At 40.4% G+C, this 13,710-nt stretch overlaps 1 protein-coding gene across 1 annotated transcript in view; it reads left to right on the forward strand.

Annotated features, from left to right (window-relative positions):
• The window catches only part of LOC311605058 (uncharacterized protein), a gene marked incomplete at its 5' end in the record, with an annotated part of 775,689 nt that overhangs the window by 56,843 nt on the left and 705,136 nt on the right, over window positions 1–13,710 (forward strand). The gene's annotated exons all lie outside the window — the stretch shown is intronic.

Below are 13,710 nucleotides of genomic sequence, written 5' to 3' on the forward strand. Positions count from 1 at the left end.
CCTCAGTCCATCGCGGTGGGGAAGGCATGCTAAAACAGCCACCTGGTGTCAGGGGCATGCAGCAGAGCTCTCCTTACGAGGTAGACCATGGATCAGAGAGACGAATCTAGAAAGACCTGCGTCTGGTGACCCACCAGCCACAGGAAGGCCACGTGTCTCAAAGGTTCCGCCACTTCCCAAAGCTGTTCTCCAGCGTGGCCCAGGTGTCCAGACACACAGGCTTGAGGGGCCCATTTCACACACAAGCCATGAGCGTATCTTTTCAGGAAACTACCCTTTGCTCTTGATGCTGTTTTGCATCCAGCTCCCACAACGTGGGGGCCCGCATATCCCTGTCAATGTCATGCAAATATTGTGGGATCCTCACAGGAGTCCTCAACGACTGCAAGGCGTGGTTCAGTCAGAAGAGGCCTCTCCCCGCTGCTGTTTGCTTTAATGAAGAAATCACACAGAGTTCAGAGCCCAAGTGACATCAAATCGTAAGACAAGCTGCAAGGGACACTCTGGCTGTGATGACTGTGGGCACCGGGCTTTAAATGAGGAGGAGTGAAGATTGGAGATTAAGGATGCTGTTAAGATGTAGGTGTAAAGCTACTTCTTCTTAACCTGGCTTGGTGCCCGAGCCTCCTGCTAACAGAGTCACTTTGAAGTATTAAATTTATCCCTCAATTTCTTTTTTTATGGCTTAATAGTCTCTTTAGGTTCTTACAGAATAGAATGGTAAGACATTTGTGGGCTTTTTTTTTTTTTTTGGAATGGAATTTTCTTCCCCTGAAAGCTTGTTGGAAAATGACACTATGTTTTGCAAATAAGCCCCAGACATGTAATGGATTAGTACACATATATATATGAATTACCATTGGAAAAAGAAATAAATACATTCTAACAATAACTATCAAAGGTCTTTAGAAACAAAAATGACAAGAACAGTTTACGCACGTACGCGCGCACACACAGACACACACGTACATACACACACACACACACACACACACACACACACACACACACACACACACGGGGAGCTGTTTTGAGGTTGATTTTAGTCTTAAATGCCAACTCAACTATCAGCAAATAAGTTATCTAGCATCTTTTAGAGTGGTGGGTGGATTAGTAAGTTGTCAAATGAAGCACAAGTATAACTGGCTGAGAGTTAAAAAGAGATCCTTTCCCTTCAGCAGCACCTTCCCGGAAGCAACAGCGAACCCCAAATCCCACGGTTCCCCAGAGGGAAGGTGATGGGGCAGTCACACAGACTCATCTAGCTGTGCATGTCTTGTTTGGTCTGCACCGGCTCTTTAACTGATTAATTTAAAAAGGGACTATGTTAACTTGAAGTGTTTACAATATGCTGGTCAGTTTCTGACATCCCTGGAAAGGCAGGGCCACATTTAGCCTATCTGTGTCTGTGGTGGTGTCTCCATGCAACAAAATAGTTCTTCCTTATCTTTTCTTTTTTTCTGTGTCATTCCAGAGGTGCTCCAGGCATTCACACACTATTCTTCCTTAGAGAATAAATAACTCGCAGTACATTCTGTGATGTCCTTGTGTTTTTCCTTTGCACACTTGAAGTTAAGACTGTACTAAAAAAACACTGCATGTTGTGCGTGAAACATGACCTTGGTTTTATTGCCTTCGGTGTATTCTTTTGTGGAATTGCATCATGGTTTACTTGACCAATACTGAGATACTAAAACTATAATCGATATTGTCTTCAATCTTCTGGCAGTAAAATTGTGTGTCTCCATAGTCTTTCAGGGTCTGTACTCTGATTTTACTCACAGAACACAATGATGAATGTGGAATATTTTCTCTGTCCCCAGGAACTGGTGCTACTTGGGTAGTAGTACAAGTTATCTCCCCACCCACAGCATTTCTCACAGAAGAAATCACCATATTATTTATCCAAGAAAGAGATGGTTGAGCGGATGGACATAGTACCAGATCTACACGTCCCTTATCACTACTTTATCAAGCACAGAGCTCACCGGGGAGCACAGGACTGCGTAGGCTCAGGCTCGGCAGGTGGAGCCTGGAAGTCGGCATTGCCAATAAGCCCCCAGGCGATGCCCAGGCTATACCTTGAATAATAAGGTTCATATGAACACATTTGTTTTTCATTTAGGTGGAGTGATTGATAGTGTTTAGATTTTGAAGGTAAGGTGTTGTTTAGATTTTACAAATGGTGACAGTCTCTCTTCTACTGTCTGGCTTGGCGAACTTGATGGCCAGTGGTGTCATGTGTTGCCTATATAAAAATAGGTTAAGTCACACATACTCAACTTTGGACATATTGTGTAAAATTTCTGACTTAGGGACACAGTGGCCTTGGCTAAAATAAGATTATAGGGTGAGCAGCTTAACTTCTCCTCTGTTGCTATCTTTGAAGATGGTATCTGTTTATGGTTCCCAGTAATCAGATTTCTATGCACATTGAGACCAAGATGGCCAGGCCTTGTTGTGGTAACAGTTCCAGCTCTTACAATTTATATAATTCCTGATTGTTTCATGGTTCTTCTTGCTCTAGGTAGTTTATTGTATATATGTGTAATAATATAAATGTGTATATAAACAATAAAAATGTTTCATTAATAAAAATAAAATAAATGTAGGTTATTTGAAAACAAGCATTGTTGAATAGAGGGACTGGGGGCCTGTTAAGAGAACTGGCTGCTTTGCCAGAGACCCAGGGTTTTTTGTAACTTTAGTTCCAGCGGGTCCTATCTCTTCCTCTGGCCTCCGTGGTCACCAGATACACATGTGATGCACAGACATACCTGTGGGCAAAACACGTACACACATAAAACAAAAATAAATGGACCTAAGTATTAAAAAGAATACATTTAAGAAAAAGTAATCATTACATTGAATTATTTATTGCTTTGTAAAATCTGCTGTCCTACGACAAAGACTCCCTCCTTAACTGAACTTTGAATACTTTTTTCCAGTACTAGGAATTGAACCTAAGGCACTGCACATGCTAGCAAAGTGCTGTGTGGTTCAACTACACCCCAACCCTTAAACTCTGAGCTTTCTTTTGCACCGTCTGTCTAGCTATGTGTTGGTACCCCTGCTGTAGCTTTTGCCTTGCCTAGCCTGTGCTTGTAACAGAGCTGTAAAATGACATTTGGGTACCTTGGCATTTGGTCATGTTCTTCACCACACCCTTTCTCTCCAGCCTTTGGTCTGCCTTTCACAAGAGTCCTGTTAGGATTAATTCAGCAAGATTTCCTCTACTTCTTTTAGTCATTCTCTATTCCCTGACCTCTTTACCTTCTCTAATATTGCCCATAAATCCTGCTGTATTAAAAGTTAAACCTATTCTATCCTGTGCTAGTACCCCTTGATAAACTCCTTCCTGTGAGCAAACGTCACAATAAGTTTTGTTTAATATCTGTTTGTTGTCCTTCTGCACAGCTATCATCTTGCGATATTTGAAAAGCATTAAAATAGAATCAGAAACCTATTCTTTTCACCTTAAAATTTTAAAAATGAATTTAGAATTACAATTGAACTCACTTGAAATGTAAGTATCACTCAAAATTCAGTTTGTAAAATTAGCATTGGAAAGAAATCTGAATTATTACCAAACTTTTGGGTCATTAAAAGATAGTTTTTATAGCACTTGGGAGGCAGAGGCAGGGGGATCTCTGTGAGTTCAAAGCCAGCCTAGTCTGTAAAGTAAGTACAGGACAGCCAAGGCTATACAGAGAAACTCTGTCTTGAAAAAATAAAAAATGAGAAACACATCAAAAGACAGGTTTTAGAAAGAATTAAAAATCATGACTCATAGGTATAAAAGTAAACACAGTAAAGACTTAATTTGATTTATATGATGTGAGGGAACTAAGTAGATGTTAGTATGCTGGCGCAAGGGGAAAGAGCAACAGCATAAATATATGTGATAAATGTATGTGGTGGTGAAAGAATGTCGAGCTGAATTGCAAATTGAAATGAAATTGGTTTTGCCACAGTGGGAAGGAAGTCAATTAAAATTACCTCCAGTCATGGAAGAATTTATATATTTCTAACACTTACACACAAGTTATAAGTGTGTAAAAGAGCTCATAGATAGTGAGCAAGGATGAGGTCTGGTGCCTGGGAAAGATGCTTTAGAGATGATGTGCTATTTTCTATTGAAAGGATTCTCCCCCCACCCCAGGCAGGCGTCAAGTTTTGACTTGCCATTCACCTGTGAAAAATACAAAAAGCACCAATGGTTATGGATGATTGTCTTAGTAATGGCTACTATTGCTGAGATGAAACGCCATGACCAACAGAAACCTGGAGAGGAAAGGGTTTATTCAGCTTACACTTCCAGAGCAAAGTTCCTGACCAAAGGAAGTCAGACATGGAACTCACACAGGGCAGGAACCTGGAGGCAGGAGCTGATGCAGAGGCCTCCATATGGCCTTGCTCCCCAGCCTCCCACCCAGAATGGGCTAGGCCCTCCCCCATCAGTCACTAATTAAGAAACTGCCTTACAGATCTGCCTGTAGCCTGGTCTTATGGAGGCATTTTCCCAGTTGAGGCTCCCTCCTCTGTGATGACTCTAGCTGTGTCAGACTGACATAAAACCAGCCACAGAATGATTATATACAAATAAACAGTAAAGAGGATGATACATTGTCATAAAGCAGTGGAAAATGAAATACATTTTTATGCCATGCAGTCTTCCACCTTCAACCTTGTTTTCAGAATAGAGAAAAAAAAAAGATCTGGTTTTCTTGGGAATTTTGAACTTTATGGTATGAGGCAACTATTCACCTGTTTTTAAGAATGCACTCCATAATTGAGCATATTCATTTGAGTATATTTAGAGAGGACAGTGCACTTGGAGTTGAACAAAAACAGCTTGAAACCATGTGAGGAAGCAAATCTGTATTGTTCAGGAACCAATTTGTATCAGAAGATGCTGGAGTGGAGACATGGTGCTGTCTCCACTCTGAGATTGACAACTGGACTCAGAATCACTGGGTTGAGACCTGATACATCCTTTGTGTGCCATCGTCTGACTTTCTTGAGTCTTCCTCCCTAGGAAGCAAGGTCAGCTGAATGGAGGATTAACTGAAACTGTGACACAGTGCCTTAGGCATCTGCCATTCTGGTGAACTCTTCATTTTTATGGAAAGGGCTGTATTAGGTATTTTTCTTATTGCTGGGATAAAACACACTAATGAAAGCAGCCTAGTGGTTTATTTTGGCTGATGGTTCCAGATTAGGGGTGGGAGGGAGGAAGAGAGAGAGAGAGAGAGAGAGAGAGAGAGAGAGAGAGAGAGAGAGAGAGAGAGAGAGAGAGAGAGATAAGATACAGAGGAGGCAGGCTATATGGCCTCAAAGCCCACACCCCAGTGTTACAGTTTCTCCCCCACAACTCCACCTCCTAAAGGTCTCAGTGCCATTATCTCTTCTTATAGCACCACCCGAGACCAAGTGTTCAAATGTAAGCCTAGGAGGAGCATGATGGTGTGTGTATGCCTTTAATCCCAGCACTTGGAAAGCAGAGACAGGCAGATCTATCTGAATACAAGGCCATTCTGGTCTATGTAACAAGGGCCAGTCCTGCCAGAGCTACCTAGTGACTCAAATACAAACAAACAAACAAACTAATTCTATGGGGAGCATTTCTCATTCAAACCAGAAATGTGGATCTTATTATTTATTTCTTTTTAATTAATCACTCTTTGACAATTTCACACATGTAATTAATTCTGGGCAACAGCTCATCTAATAAAGGGCGTGCCTTGTAAGCATGAGGACCCAGGTTCAGTTCCTAAGATCTGCATAAAGAAAAGCTGCATGCCTCTTACTACCAGCCCAGAGGAAGTGGAGACAGGTGGAACCCATGGTCAATTCTGGAAACCCAAGGCCCAATGAGACACCTTGTCCCACAAAACGACGTGTGTAGATGGCTCCTGAGGGATCTATTGACACCCAGATGTGATCTGTGACATGTACACATGCATACAAATTTGTCCCACCCCTCCTAAGAAGACTTCCTGGGGATTTGACAGCTGCTTTTTTAGTTGTTTGTGTTTGGTTTGGTTTTGTCCCTCATGCTTAAGAGACATGCCCGGGCGTATTTGCTGTTTTATTTCTGTGAATGCTTTTATCTACCTCGGGACTTAGCAAATATACTCTGAAAAATGACCAGACAGTTACTCTTAAGGGCTCTGTGGTCCTAAGGACTCTTCACATTTGCTTAACTCTGCCTTGCGGGGTGGGGGCAGCTATTGACAACAGGAGAATAATGCTTATATCCCTAGGACAGTTTATTTATGAGGGTTCAAATTGGACTTTTCTGTAACTTTCACATCTTTTAAGCTAATATTCCTCTTTATAAATTTTCACAAACCTTTAAAAGTAAAATGATCATTTTTAGGTCGTGACTGTACAGGAGGAGCTGTCTAGATATGATCATGTGCCATTGTGTGCCAACTGTTGCTGTACAGAATAGGCTGTACATAGCTGCTGGCTCTCGACTAGGTTGTACTCTGAAGTCTGTCAGTTTCCATCTGAGCCATCTTGGGCAAATAAGCATAGTTCATTCATTGTTCACATTGTTGTACATGTAGATTATACAAAAACATGGAGTTGGTTTGTGAGCCAAATGAATTGTGCTAAAGCATGAAGCTTCCCATTTGCGCCATAAAAAATTCACAGGATGACTGTTCGTTTTCCTCCTCCGATCCTTTCTACCACTTGAGATTTTATTTATTTCAATCTCTATGTATGCACGTTTGGGGCAGTATCAGTTTTACTTTCTTATGAATCTGAGTTTTACAGAAGCATTTTACTTCTTTATTGTATTAAATCCAGCACACACAATACTTAATAGGAACATAAAGTATATTGAGATGGTGTCATGAAAAAGTCTGGGTTTGATTTCCACATCAAGAGGGGCCTTCTTTCTCTCGCTCATTCCTCTGGTCAGCTGACAGGCATAGCAGTGGATTTTCAGATTCTGTTTTCTGCATCAAGATAAACTTGCATGTGCGTCTGCTGAAGTGAGAGAGGTAGACTTCTGCAAGGTGTGCTGGGCTCCTCCAGCCCTTATGGAATGTTCCAGTGACTCTGGCTTTATCGTGTTGATACTGCTCTTTGGTAGTTCTTAGTTCAGTATTGGTTTTTTGCTGTAATTGGATGACGCCACCTGTTCTTGGTGGCACACATGAATCTGTTCTGACTTTTTTTTTTTTTTTTTTTTTTTTTTTTTTTTTATGTTTTACAGCTCATACCACACACCATGCCAGAGAAAGGTTGGGTGCTGTATGGGTTCATAGTAGCAGAATTAATGGGAAATGTGCATGAAAGACATCATCTAAAGCTGGGTGTGGTGGTGCACACCTTTAATCCCAGCACTGGGGAGGCAGAGGCAGGAGGATTGCTGTGAGTTTGAGGCCAGTGTGGTCTACAAAGTGACTCCAGCACAGCCAAGGCTAACACAGAGACCCTGTCTTGAGAAACAAACAAACAAAAACCAAAAAGCAAAAAGCAAAGCAAAACAAAAAGACACAGTCTTTTAGAAGCACAGGAAGTGGTCCATGTAGCATTCTATATCAAAGTGGATATTAGGCAAATTGGTTCTTAGATACATTGATGCCAAACATAGTCAACTGTAATAAAAAAGTCTTTAATAAAAATTAAATAAGCACAACAGAAGGGATGAATTATTGATGGTAAGGAGTAAAAATGCACGTCCATGTCCCTTAAATGTGAGGCTTGTAAGGACAAATAACCACAGGACATGCCCCCCAGAAGCACTCTAAAGGGTATGAATAGTAGGTATATTTTGCTGTACACTGTATCTTGTGAGACTCCGTTTTGAAGAAAAGTGATTTAATTACAAACAGAAGTGTAGATGGAGAGGAAAAATCCAAAACGGTGGGCTTGGAATTAAGTCCTAAATCTTTAGATGACTGCGAAGACATGCAGCAGCACGCTGGGAAGTCTATACGTTTGTAAACGTGAAGTAACAGTTCTCAGATTATTTTGAATATCAAGTCGTGTGGCTCATAACTATGTATAACTTCAGCTCCAGAGGATCTGACCCCCTTTTCTGGCCTCTGAGAGTACCTGCACACATGTAGCCTTTACACACACACACACACACACACACACACACACAGACACACACACACACACACCTTTTACAAAATGGTAGCATCTGAAGAATGAAGTCATTGGCGTGAAAATGTGAAAGATTGCAGGAAACATCCAAGATTCAGAAAGATAAATTAAACACCTTCTCTTATACTAGAATTTAAATTTTTAAAAAGATATGAAAATAGAAAGGACACTATTTAGGAAGAGCAATGTGTCCACTCGGGTGGATGAAAAGAAGTGTGTAATGCAATGAACATGGTCAAAGTATATGAAATACAGCTGTGAAGATGAAACAATGAAAATGATTATTTTGTACAATGAAGATGCACTAAAGATAATTATACAGTGTGACCCTGGGTAGACAGCAGCAATGACACACAGTTTTGACTATGTACCCGTTGTGTCTCTAATACCCCTAGGTAAGCTGTGCTTATTGTACCAGAGAAAAAGATATCAATCTTCCCACCCTGATTTCCCAAATTTTAGCAATCTACACAAAATGGTGATGGTGGTGATGATGATAATGTTACCAGTGGTAATACAGCAATTCTTTTTTTTTTTTTTATCAGGATCACTTTCACCCCCTGCCTTTCAGTTTTCTAGGCAATTTGTATGTTTTGCTTAAGATTTTTCATACAACCCTGTGAGATAAGTTTTGTAATTTTTATCCCTGTTTTTCTGATGAGGGAACTTGAGCCTAGCAAAGTGTCCAGCAGCGACATGTTGTAGTGTCACAGTTATTCTGAGGCCTATCTTTGTTGTATTGCAAGCATCACATTTGGCTTGGGACTTCATCATACCCAGATGGCTGGATCTTCCTCCAGATCATTAGGTCAGGATGAGACCTGAGAATTTCCAAAAGGAGTTACAAGACATGGGGAAGCCACGATTGGAGAACCATGCCTCTTCAGGTCTGTCCATCAACCTGCCATTTACTGCAGCATGGTTTCAGCTACAAAATTCACTTTCAAGAACTGTGCCATTGAGTTAACAAACAGCAACAAGAAGCAATAAAACCTTCATACTGTTTTAAGAGAGTTTATGATTTTGTGATGGAATGCATCTATAACTTCCTTATGTCATAGATTGAACAAACTGCTGCCATGCTGTATCTGTAACTACCTACACCACAGATTGGACAACTTGCTGCCATGGTGCATCTGTAACTACCTACGTCATAGATTGGACAACCTGCTGTCATGCTACTTCTACTCTATATGGGCCCTGACCTTTCACTTCTTGTATGCTGCTTTATTCTGGACCAAAATAGCCAGGATTTCTGAATTCTTTTGGTTCCTAGAACTCTTTGGGGGAAGAAGAGACATACCATAAAGTTTCCTTTAGGTTGTAGTCCTAATATCCTAAAGAATATCACTGGACCCTCTAAAAGTTGAGTTCTGTGGTCTTTCATGTCATGAGCACTTACAGCATTATACACTCTTCACTTTCTGCCTTTGATTTGCTTTTTGCTTTTTCCTAAGTGTATTCATTCAGTGTCCAGTCTGTTCACTGACCTGTGGATAAACTACTGACATGGGGAAGTATCCAGAAGGAGCTATCTTTCTTTGTCTTTGCTAGATTTGTGGCTGGGGTCCATGTACAAAGGTATACGTTAAAAAGAGAAAAATATATGATTTTTAGAAAATATTATATGTAAGTCTTTAGGCATGAAGACCAAGAAAAAACTGACAAATATACATGTTTTTTTTTAATCCTGTTTGATGAATAGTGGGTAGTGGTGCAGAGCTATGACTGAGTCAAATAGGTCATTAGTAACAATCAGGGTAGGGGTAGGGGGGCGTTAGCAATTGCTCATTCAGGTAAGACTCTCTCATCTTTGTACTTCAGGGATAAGCATTGCTTCTCTTCCCTATGTACAGGAAGGGGCCCTCTGGAATAAGGTCTTACTATTCATTGTCGAGAATTCTTTTAAGGCCTGCTTCAGGGGGAGGGTCAGAAAGAATTTCCTGCTTATGGTTTCTTCTTTCTATTTTTTTATTATGTTTCTTTTTTTAAACAGATAAATTTATATTATTATTCATTAATACAATCAACTATATACAGCAAGAAGAACCACAAAACAACCAGGAGTTATATAAATGTTACATTCATAGTGTTTTGGCTATTTGTATTTGGCAGACTTGAAGTAAACCTATTTCCAGTCTTGTTGAGTCTAAAATTCTGAATGAAAATCAATATCTATCATATCTCATCTCTATCAACTTAAACCATCTATCTAGATCTAAAAACATCTTAACCTCTAACAAACTAAGCTTAATTGTAAGACTAAACTATCTGGTCTTCAACCTCATCAGAGACTTGAGACAGAATAAAACTTAGTTACCTGAGTGAATTGGAAGTACAGGTTAGCAGCTTCCAAATTGAAAATATGACAGAGACAGTTTACTGCCTGAACAGTCACCCAAAAATCTCCATAACGTTGGAGCATCATCTTCAGCCTTCTAGCCCAATATATCTGACAGACATATTTGTGAGACAGGAACTAGTGAGGACTTGCTTACCCTGCCTTGGCAGAGTTTGGCCATTGACTCTGCCTGCATTCAAGCTTGCCCATTTTTAGGCATATCAAGTGCCAAGGTGTTAAGTTTTGAGGAAGTATGTCTTGAACCACATCACAACAGATACTATTTGAGCTTTCTCTGTACCAGACACTTACTTAATTGGAGCTAGGATACAGTGGTATGCACAAATGGGTATCATCCCTGCCACCAAGGAATTTTTATTCTACTGAGGCAAGCACATTTCAGAAAAATGTGATACATAAATGTCAATGGTGGTAACCCACTAAAACGGAGATGCACCTGTACAGTGTAAGCACACAGCACAATACTTGAGCATATTAGTATGGAGAAAGGATGGTTGGGAGTAATGACTGAGCCAAAATCTGAAGGAAATTTAATCATTAACTAAGTCAAGTAGCTGGAGTGGACAGAAACACATCCCAGGCAGAACAAAGCTGTATGCAGAGATCGTGAAAGGAAAGAGCATGGTATGGGACTTACCGCAGCAGACTCTAAAGTGGACACTCCTAGCTCAAGATCTCTGTATGCTTTAAAGGGTAATTCTCATCAAGGTAAAATCATGGTTCACACTGGTATAGAATGACATGGTTAAGATGATACTGACTTATAATGAGACAGGCAAATAGTAAGACTGGTAGGAAGAAAATTAAAATACATGGGGGAGGGCAGAGACAGAGAGACAGAGAGAAAGAAAAACTGTAGATGAAGGCAATATGAAGGCAAAACTAGTTTCCCCAGCAGGCAGGATAGACAAACAAGACTTACTCTACATTCTATCAGCCAGGCATGGTTTACAGTTATAAGATGAATCAGGACACAATACCTGATGACCAGGAGGTGGTCTCCTTTATATACAACTCATGCTTTCCCACAGAAGCACATTCATTTCCTTCTCCTTCAGGAACTTCAGTCATGAATACATTTTTGAGGTTTAGAACTAGTTGGAGTTGGTTTTAAATGGGTATAATACAATCCTGGGCAGTTCGCACCCCACTTTCAATACATCCCACCATGTTGAGCAGAACGTCAGCCAGCCATTTCCCTGTATCCCACTTCACATACAAGTGTAATGGATTCCTGTGCCTAGCACCTTCCCTGTCATAGCAGAAAACAAGAAAATACTATCTTTGAGAGAAGGCACACAGAAAAAAACAGGGTAGAACTTGGTTTTTCTTATGGAGCACCTATGGGAAATAAGGGGGATAACTTTTCATTGACCCCCCCCCCCAAATGAAGTGGTTTTGCCAAGATGAGATCTGTCATAGCCTCTAGAGGGTTGGCAAGGGAGAGAGAGAATTTCTTCCAGTTGTCACTTTTAGCAGAGAATGTTAATCATTTGGTCAATCAGCAGAATGACTGGTGCTGATGTATTTTAATTGATGATTTGCTTTGTTGAAATGTTAAACCAGCGCTGACAGGTACTACAACTCTTTAATTGGCACTCCCACTCAGGAGCCATGTGTTAAAAATGTTCCTACTGTTAACTGGAAGGGCTCACTCTTTTCTTCTGCTGTAAACTGGGTGTGTTGCATATAGACTGTGTTTTCTGTATTGACGCCATATTGTTTATGGAGACAGAAATAGAATAGCACCTCCTAACACAGTTGCAGCAGATGAGAATTTAAAGCTGCAGCATCACAAATGTCTGATTTTAAAAAAACTGGTTTTGATTGAGTTGTGTTATTATCCCTCAGTTACAGATTTTCTTCCTTTCTTAAAAATTAGTGTAAATTAACCTAACTTCTCAAGAATGCTATCTTCGGTGTTGGTTCTATGGGAAGCCTCTGGCCTGTGGGACAGTGCATAAATACTTTAAATGGAGAGAGAGTACATACAGTGTAATTAAGTTACCTACAGAAAACAATGCCACTAGCATTCTCTCTTCTTCTACAAATGTTCTTCTACAGATGTTAAAACCATGTCTTTGACATCTCAGCTTGTCTCCTTCTTTCATCCTGGGTGGAAAAGCTATGAAACCTGTACAATTTTTGGTTGTTGTTTTATTTGTTGATTTATTTAAAAGAAAAACATAAAATAATCCCAGGCTACAAGGAGCAGGTTTACTGTTTCCTAAATCAGTTTGCTTTGAGTACTAAACAGCCCAGAAAGCCTTCCAAAGTATGTGTGAACAGCTTCTCAGTTCTCTGCTCAGATATTTCTGTTTCACTCTACAGCGGACATAATCTGGACTGAACAAAAGAGGAGTCTTTCTCAGAATGAATAGCCTGGAAAGTTGAGTAGTGAGCTGCATGGTTACCAGCCTTTCAAGCCCAGCTGTATGTAAGGCAACGTTATAACTTCATCCGTTCCAAAGAGTCGAGCATTAAAGACCATAGGGAAAGTAAAAGGCACAAGAGAAATGTAGAGAAATATCCCACCCTTTACATCTCTCTAGCCACTTGTTCCATGGCTGCTCTTGCTAAGTTAACCTAATTTAAGGACACTGCTACATTTTGAAAAGGCATTTCACTGTTGTCCAATATATTCAGTCTACACGAACAGTGAGAGGACATGGCTACTGTTATTCTCCTTTCCTGTATTGTTCAAAAGCATACTTGTGTCTTTCCCTGTGTGTTCTGTGTCATCAGTAACAGGTATTTTTTTTATGCATCCAAATTGTCAAGTACCAGTGATTGTAGCAAAAATGAAAAGAAGCCTTCGCGTCTTCTTGTGACTCATAGAGTAATCAAGATGGAAAATCCCAAAGCCATTTCCATACAAAGAACTAGACTCCTGTCTTTGTTCTTTTAAATTCATGGATCCATGTGTGGGGTTCTCATGAGGTGCTCGGTTATGGCATGTTTCTTAAAGCATGGGTTTCTGACCATCTTTCTGAGAAGGATGTCTGGAAAGGTACAGACTCCTGGCTTCCTTGCTGCAGTGAAGAGAGTGGTATTGTGGGGCCAGGATGGGTGGGATGTGGGATGTGTAGCTTTCTCAAGTTCTCCAGGTGGATAACTGATACAGTTAAAGTTTGAACATTGTTTTAAGGTAATAAGCCTGACATGTGGAATAAGAAGTGAAGAGTGAGCCAGGAAGAAATTATGCAACAGTAGTGGCA

This window comes from Acomys minous (genome assembly GCF_964271855.1).
Source record: "Acomys minous genome assembly, chromosome: 9".
In the NCBI taxonomy this organism is placed as follows: Eukaryota; Metazoa; Chordata; class Mammalia; order Rodentia; family Muridae; genus Acomys; species Acomys minous.